Here is an 8824-nt window from a genome sequence, read left to right on the forward strand (position 1 = left end):
CGAGAACCACTAATACATGTGAAAGTCTAAGCCACATCCTGGGTAATGTTCCATTTTAAGGGAAGAGAGAAGCAGTTAGTAGTTAAGAGTCAAATCCTGGCTCATAGCGACTTTATAGGACAGAGTTGTTTTTGTTGTTAGGTACCATTGAGTTGATACCAACTTATAGTGAACTTATGCACAAAAGAATAAGACACTGCCTGGTCCTGTACTCACAATCATTGCTACGCTTGAGCCCATTGTTGCTGCCACTGTGCCAATCCATCCCATTGGAGAACTTTCTTTTTTCTGATTACCCTCCACTTTACCACTTTACTTTGTCCTTCTCCAGAGACTGGTCCTTCCTGATAATATGTCCAAAGTATGAGAAATGAAGTTTGGCCATCTTGGCTTCTAAGGAGCATTCTGGTTGTACTTTTTCCAACACAGATTTGTTTCTTCTTCTGGAAGTCCATGATACTTTTTATACTCTCCTCCAATAGCATAACTAAAATATATAAATTCTTCTACAGTTTTCCTTACTCGTTGTCTAACTCTCAAACGTATATGAGGCTATTGAAGTTATAATGACTCAGGTCAGGTGCCCCTTAGTCCTCAAACTGACATCTTGGCTCTTCAATACTTTAAAGAGGTCTTTGTGCAGCAGATTTGCCTAATGTAATATGTAACCTGTCATTTAATTTCTTGACTACTATTTCCATGAGTGTTGATGGTTGATCCCAGCAAACTGAAGTCTTTGACAAAGTCAATCTTTTCTGCATTTATCATGATGTTATTTATTGGTCCAGATGTGAGGATTTTGTTTTCTTTACACTGAGGCTCAATCCATACTGAAGGGTGTGGCCTTTGATCTCTAGCGGTATTTTAAGTCCTCTTCCCTTTAAGCAAGCAAGGTTGTATCATCTGATCATCTACATATTGCAGTTTGTTAATGAGTTTTCCTCTAATCCTGATGCCACATTTTTCCTTATATCATCCATTTTCTTGGATTATTTGCTCAGCATACAGATGGAATAAGTATGGTGAAAGAATACAACCCTGGCACACCTTTCCTAATTTTAAACCATTCAGTGTTCCATTGTTCTGTCAAACAACTGCCTCTTGGTCTATGTATAGGTTCCTCATGAGCACAATTAAGTGTTCTGGAATACTCATGCTACACAATGTTGTCTATAGCTTGTCATGAGTCACACAATCAAAACAGCCTTTGCATAGTTTTGACATAAGACACAGGTAAACATCTTTCTGTACTCTCTGCTTTCAGTCAAGATCCATCTGACATTAGCAATGGTATCCCTTGTTCCATGTCCATTTCTGAATCTACCTTGAACCTCTGGCAGTTCCCTGTCAATGTACTGTTGCAGTCATTTTTTATTATCTTAGCAAAATTTTACTTGTATGTGATGTTAATGATTTTGTCTAATGATTTCCACGTTCAGTTGGATCACCTCTCTTTAGAATGGGCACAAATATGGATCTCATCCAATCAGTTAGACAGGTAGCTGTCTTTCAAGTTTCTTGGCATAGATGAATGAGTGCCTTCAATGCTGCATCAGTTTGTTGAAAGATTATAATGTGCATCAATTCCCAGAGACTTATTCTTTGCCAATGCTTTCAGTATACCTTGGACTTCTTCCTTCAATATCATTGGCTTTTGATCATATGCTTTCCCTTGAAGTGGATGAACATCAACCATTTCTTTTTGGTACAATGACTCTGTGTATTCCATCTTTTTTGATGATTTCTGCACCATTCAATATTTTGTCCATGTTGTTGTTGTTAAGTGCTGTTGAGTCCGTTCCAACTCATAGCAAACCTGTATAGGGTTTCCAAGGACTGGCTGGTGAGTTTGAACCTCTAACCTTGTGGTTCAAAACAACCTTGTGGTCTAGTGCTTTATCCAACATCACCATACCAGGACTCCATTAGAATCCTTCAATATTTCAAGTTGAACTTTTTCTTCATTTCTTTCAGTTTGAGAAACACTGATGGTAAATTTTATAGTAGTTGTATTAACTAGTCTTATTCATAGTCCTATGGGTATGATCTTATCACAGATAGCATTATACTTCAAGATCTTAAAATGTTCTTTTGATGATAAATGTGACGCCGTTCCTTTTCAATTTGTCACTCCTTGCATAGTAAACCATTTGATTGTCACATTCAAAATGGCCAGTGACAGTCCATTTCAACTCACTAATGCCTAAGGTATCCATGTTTTATGTTCTATTTCACTTTTGACAACTTCCAATTTTCCTGGATTCATACTTTGTATGTTCCATGTTCCAAGTACTAATGGATGTTACAACTGTTTCTCCTCATTTTGAGTTGTGCCTCATCAGTAAATGAAGGTCTGGAATGCTTTACACCATTCACATCATCATGGTCAACTCCTTTTGGGGGAGGCAGCTCTTCCCCAGTCAAATTTTAGTGTCTTCCAAACTCAGGGACTCATCTTCCAGCACTACTTCTAATAATATTCTGGTGCTATTCATAATGTTTTTATATTCAATATTCTGCTGCTATCTGACAGCATTCCACTGCTATTCCAATGCCTATTTTTCCTTAAAAATGTTTTCTAGCTCTGCCTCTTTGTAACTTGTGTTTGAGGCACCCTGTCTTGTTTCTTTGTGTGAACAGAAATGATCTGCTGCTTTCAAGACACTGTGGTGTTGTTGTATTTGTATTAAGTTGATGATTGTATGTTTGTGTATTCTTTAAAGAGCTCTGGTAGCGTAGTGGTTTACGAATCGAGCTGCGAGTCACAAGGTCAGCAGTTCGAAACTACCAGCCATTCCGCGGGAGAAAGATGAGGCTTTCTAGTCCCATAAAGAATTACAGCCTCAGAAACCCTGTACAGGGTCGCTATGAGTCGGAACCGACTCCACGGCACATAACAACAACAACAACAATGCACTTGCCAAACACCTCCTGGTGGGGATGATTGGGGATGAGCCTGTGTACTGTTGTCTGTTTGCTGTTCATGCAGCTCAGTTTCCGATGGGTTTGGCTGATGTTGACTGTTGCCGTTGATTGGTGTATAGCAGTTGGTGTTGGCCTCTGCCCTATGGGTGGGGTTATAGAGAGCACACTTGTAGCTGGGCTGTATGACAATGGTTGCTCTTTGCTGTTGGGTGAGGCATGAAGAGAAAACATACAAGAGAGAAGGAAGCAAACAAAGAAAGAAGAAAATAACAGCAAAAAATGAAAAATAGTCAAGAAACAAAAGCACACATCAGCTAGAAAAAGAATACAAAAACCAAAGAGAGAGGAAAATGAAAAAAACAAAAGAGAGAAAATGGAAAAAGAAAAGAAAAAAATTAAACCCACTTAGGGAAAGGAATGAGTGAAAAGGAAACAGACCAGGGAAAGAAAAGAAAAACAAAAACAAAGAGAAAGCAGAAAGAAAGCTGCACAAGTGGTTGGGACAGAGAAGTATAACAAAAGAAAATAAAGTGGACACAGAAAGGATAAAAAGCAAGGGAGAAGAAAAGAGGAAGAAAGAATAAACAAACCAAAACAGTGAAAGAAAAAAAACAGGGCAGGTGCTAGACCCAGAGAGGAGAAAATTCTGGGGCCTCCTTCCAGTCAAGGCCTTCATGTTGTGGGTGGGTAAGGGATGAGACAAGTAGCACTATCAACCCTAGATAATGTCCCTGTAGGGCTAGGCGTAGTCTGTTCTGGGCATCCAATCCAGAAACAGCTCATGCAGATCCCCAAGCAGCTGAGGGATCTCAGTGTTTCCATTCCAGAGGGCAGCCGAGGGTGAGAGGTCCCACTAGTTTAGGACAGGCCAGAACCACTCTGCAGGTCTGGAATGGGCTAAACCTGATTCCAGGTGCTGGTGTTGGTGCTGCAAGTTCCTCACACATTTTGATGCACTTAGAGCTCAGGAGCTTTGCTGGGAGTTATACATGGTAGGGGCCAGTCACACCTCTTGTCACCAGAGTAATGTGGGGTACAAGAAACAAATTCACACCTTTCTTTTCACCAATAAGCGTCTGCACCACTTACCTCTTATTTTCAACATTACTGACAAAAGTTCAAGATGGCCACATTGTGCCTAGCTGACCAGCACAAATCATCAGTCTTCATTTTTTCCCTCCCTAGGAGCTCTGGTAGCATAGTGGTTAGGAATCAGGCTACCAATCTCACGGTCAGCAGTTCGAAACTACCAGCTGTCCAGTGGGAGAAAGATGAGGCTTTCTGCTCCTGTACAGATTTACAGCTTCTGAAACCCTGTACTGGGTCGCTATGAGTTGGAACCAACTCCTCAGCACATAACAACAATGCGTGTGTTCCACTGCTCCTCCTAGTGGCCAGGTCTGGCTCTGCAGATTTGGAACAGGGTCCACCTGAATGGGGTTAATACAGATGGTTCCTCATTCCCAGAGACTTCTTCAAGTGGGGAATAGGAGTCTCCTTGGTGGTGTACATAGATGGGAGCCAGCCTCACCTCTGGTCACTAGGGGAGTGTGGATAACAAGAAAAAAAAATTGCACTTTTATCTTCACGAGCCACATCACACAGCCACCTTGAGGTATTGTGAGTTTTCTTGTGTCTGAAGTCACTCACAAAATCTCAAGGTGGCTCTGCAACAGCTATTTGGCCGGCACAAGTCACCATTCTCTCCTTTTTTTGCTGCATCTGCTCAGCTCTCTCTCCTAATAAGCCTTCAGTCCTCTTCTCCATACCTTCATCTGAAGCTCAGGCTGCCAGGACTGTCATCTGCAGCAGTTTTATTTGGTTTTCCATATCTTTGTTGTAGAGAACCTCACAGCCTTTCTGCTTAGTCCACCACCTTCCTGCCTCTTTCCTAGGGGACTTTTATTTTTGTTTAATGCAGCTGTCATAGCCCTGCTTTTTAAAGGTTCTCATTATTTTTATCTAGTTGGTTCCAGGCATCTTTATTTTTAGGGTTTCTTATGAGTTTTTATGGCATACCTTTGGTTTAGTACCACCAACTCAAATACGTCGAAGAAATGTTCTTAGGCAACATAAGTATTACAGGCTGCCTCATTAGAAGCTCTTGGACATACAGAGTGTAAAATCAGAAGTGTGAGCAGACAAGTATAAACAAAGTCTTATATTCATTCATCATTCAGACCAGGGACTGTGAGGTTTTCAATCTCTTTTGCTATTTCAGAGATTCTTTTTATTAATTTGTTCATTCATTCATTTATTATGAAATCCACACATTGAAAAATAAATATTTATTGTGTAGCAAAATGAGCCAAATCCTCTGCCAGGTACTAGGTGTGGAATGTAATTGCTCTGAAAATTTGTATGTTAGCAGATGTAGCTGTTAGCTGTTGACTATCAATTGATTTTCCCTGTAAGGTTGGGGGATCAATGGAATTTTGCATCAGCAGCCAAGGAGTGATTTTAGTGAAATGTGCAGAGAGCTTTGGATTTTTCTGCTACTGAAAGCAATCCTTCAAGCCCTACGTTGCAGATTCTGATACAGAAATAGAAGAAATACAGGCTTTGTGCACTTAAGATTTTCTGAAGTAAACATTTTCTTTCATGTATGTGGGATTCCTTTCATAATGTTATATTTTATTAATAATACTTACAAGGCTCAGGAGTTTGTGTGTTGTGTTTACTGTGGTTGCAGCTGTTGGTAGGTCAGCTGTAAATATCTGTCCTACATTGTACTGGAATGCACTGGAATGTCCTACATTGTACTGGAATGCACTGGAATGTCCTACATTGTACTGGAATGTACAAAGAAAACTCATATTTTCTTTGATAAAGCCTCAGATAAGAGAAACTTAACCTGTTTTGGTGTGTATGTGTTTTTAAAGCTATCCCTTGGCTTTATTTTAACTTAACCCTTGTGAAAACTACATAAAAACAAACATGCAACCAACTTGGAATTATTGATGTTGGAGGAGAATATTGAAAGTGCCATGGGCTGCCAAAAGAACCAACACATTTGTATTGGAAGAATGCAGCCAGAGTGCTCCTTGGAGGCCAGGATGGCCAAACTGCGTCTCTCACACTTCGGACATATTGTCAGGAGGGACCAGTCTCTGGAGAAGGATATCATGTTTGGTAAGGTGGAGGGTCAGAGAAAAAGAGGAAGACCCTCAGCGAGATAAATTGGTCAACTGGCAGTATCGATGAACTCAAGCGTGGCAACAGTAGTGAGGTTGGCCCAGGATTGGGCAGTGTTTCATTGCTATGAGTCGGTACCGACTCAATGGCACATAACAACAACAACAATAAATGTTCAACAAAAGCATTCTAGTCTTTGTTTTACATAAAAAGAAATGGGTAATCTGTAAAATGGTTGAAGGGGTACATACATTAATCAGTACAATGGTCGATATAATTTATCGAATTCTATTTATTTACTGCTATAAACATTTTTCTAAAGCATTATGAGATCTAGTTTTAATTATTGACAATTTCAACAAAATAAGTAGATGTCTAAATATAAAGCTGATGAGCAGTATCTTCATTCTATATATTTTCTTTTAACAGTTCCAGAAAGAGCTATTACACAGCAAAGATGGTTTCTATTATAATGACAAACTCTGGAAACTGTCAATACAAATAAAGTCATGAAACAAACTGTCATGTTCCTAAACAGGATAAACTTATAGTATAAACAGTCTTCAATCTGGTTACACTCAATCATCAATGTTGTTGCTGCTAAGTGCCACCAAGTTGGTTCCTCCTCACACCAATCCTGTATAGGATTTCTGAGGAGACGATGGTGTTCTGAATCACTGACCTTGTGGTTAGTAGTCTGTGCTTACCCTATAGTATAACACCAGGACTCCCAATTGTATATAGGGAATAGATTTTTCTTGTCAGTTGATTTCATAGATATTTTTCCAGGTTAGAACTACAATAATCTTTGGCAATTGAATATATTGAAAATATATTTTCAAATACAATCATACCATTTTGTTTTGTGAAAGGCGACCTATATACCAAGGCTCAGATGTTGATAAAGATTGAACCCACGTGGGAAAAGTGCAAATATCCTGCACAGATAGCTTACAAAGCTGCTGGCACAGTTATTCACCAGCAGAATCTTGGATTTTGTTTGCTTAGTTCACACATCACTGGAAATGTGGAAATGTATGCTATTCATTTGCTTTTAATTTCTTTTAGCAGAAGCAAAGGAGACACTATACTGATGTGAATAACCATGTTGAGTATGCTGGACCCTTGCAAAACACTGAGGAACCTGACATAATTGGGTTCTGTATACTGGTTTTGGTTTTGTTGAGTCTGTTCTGTTATTGCCAAAAGCTGTATCAGTACATACTGCTGTACAACACACTCATTACTAACTATTCACAGTTCATCTGAATGGGCCACACAAATCTCATGAAATGCAGCCAAATCACAGGACAGGTCAGTTCTAGAATGTTCTGTATTGTCAAAAATTCATGTACATTCTCAAGTTCATCCAAGAACATGATCATACGATGTTTGTTACTTTTGATGAATGGATTTGTTCCTCCCAATTCCACAGGATTTGCTAAACTCTGCATAGACTTAGTCACTAATATCAGTGTTCTTGTAGCAATAGGAAGTGGGGAATCTGAGATAAATCCTGGATTCATGATGTTGTTGTTGTTAGGTGCCATCGAGTCGGCACCGACTCAACGACCTTATGCACAGCAGATCGAAACACTGCCCGATCCTGGGCCAACCTCACTACTGTTGCCACGCTTGAGTCCATGATAGCAGGACAGATAATTAGAAGTAAACCCAAACCACTAACAACTCATTTTCACAGTGTATTTATTGAACACCTATGCTGAACAGATTTCTGTAAACACCCATAAATATACTTCAGTGTCAGGAGAATTATATATAAAACCATGAGTGTTTTCTCCATAAACTGAAAATATGTTCAGTAGGTAGGCTAAATTCGTTTTCACATCTTTCTTTTCTTCTCACTTTGATGGACTTACTCACAAGACTGCTTGCTTTCCATTAGCTTTAAAATTAGAGTCTTTCAAAGCATGATGAACAATTGCATAGCAGTGACTTTCATTGACTGCTGCATCAAGGTGCTTGCAGGTGCTGTGGCTCTAGACAAGGTGGTGGCTTTATCGTCCATGCTTATTCTGCTGTCATTTAGAGTACGTAGAAATAATGATTCAAGTTTTTCATGAAGAAATGTCCTCAGTTGGATGCAGGTGACAAAGCATAAATGACATGAAGTTCCTTTTGCAGTCTGTTGTTGATAGATGCCATTGAGTTGGTACCAACTCGTAGTGACACATCACTGTCATAGCCACCCTACGCACAACAGAACAAAACACTGCCCAATACTGGGTCATCCTCACTACTGTTGTCACACTTGAGTCCATTGATGCGGCCACTTGGCCAATCCATCTCACTGGGGGTCTTCCTCTTTTTCTCTGCCCCTCCACCTTACCAAACATGATATCCTTCTCCAGCGACTAGCAGTCTAAGCTCTTTAAATTCACTGTTGTTGTTTTTGCTGGATGTGTAGTTTCACTGGCATGATTTTTTCCCTTACACTATTATTCTCAGACAAGGATCCTGGTCCAGTACTTTTATTTATTTATTTTTAAATAAGATATTTATTAGTGTCATTGCAATACACAAAAGAAAACAATTCAGAAGTCTGTTGTTTTCTTTGTTATCAAGAGTAAATTGAGCATAAGAAATAGAATTGCTCAGCACAACTGAAATTTTAGCTAAGAGGGACTTATTTACATTCTTTTTTTTTTTTTTTTTTTTAGTTTTTATTGTGAATTGAGTGATAGTAAACATGGGAGAACATTAGTTTTACACTCATCCTGTTGCATTTCATTTCATTGCAATG

The sequence above is a fragment of the Chrysochloris asiatica genome, unplaced genomic scaffold (genome assembly GCF_000296735.1).
Source record: "Chrysochloris asiatica unplaced genomic scaffold, ChrAsi1.0 scaffold00212, whole genome shotgun sequence".
NCBI classification, from domain to species: domain Eukaryota; kingdom Metazoa; phylum Chordata; class Mammalia; order Afrosoricida; family Chrysochloridae; genus Chrysochloris; species Chrysochloris asiatica.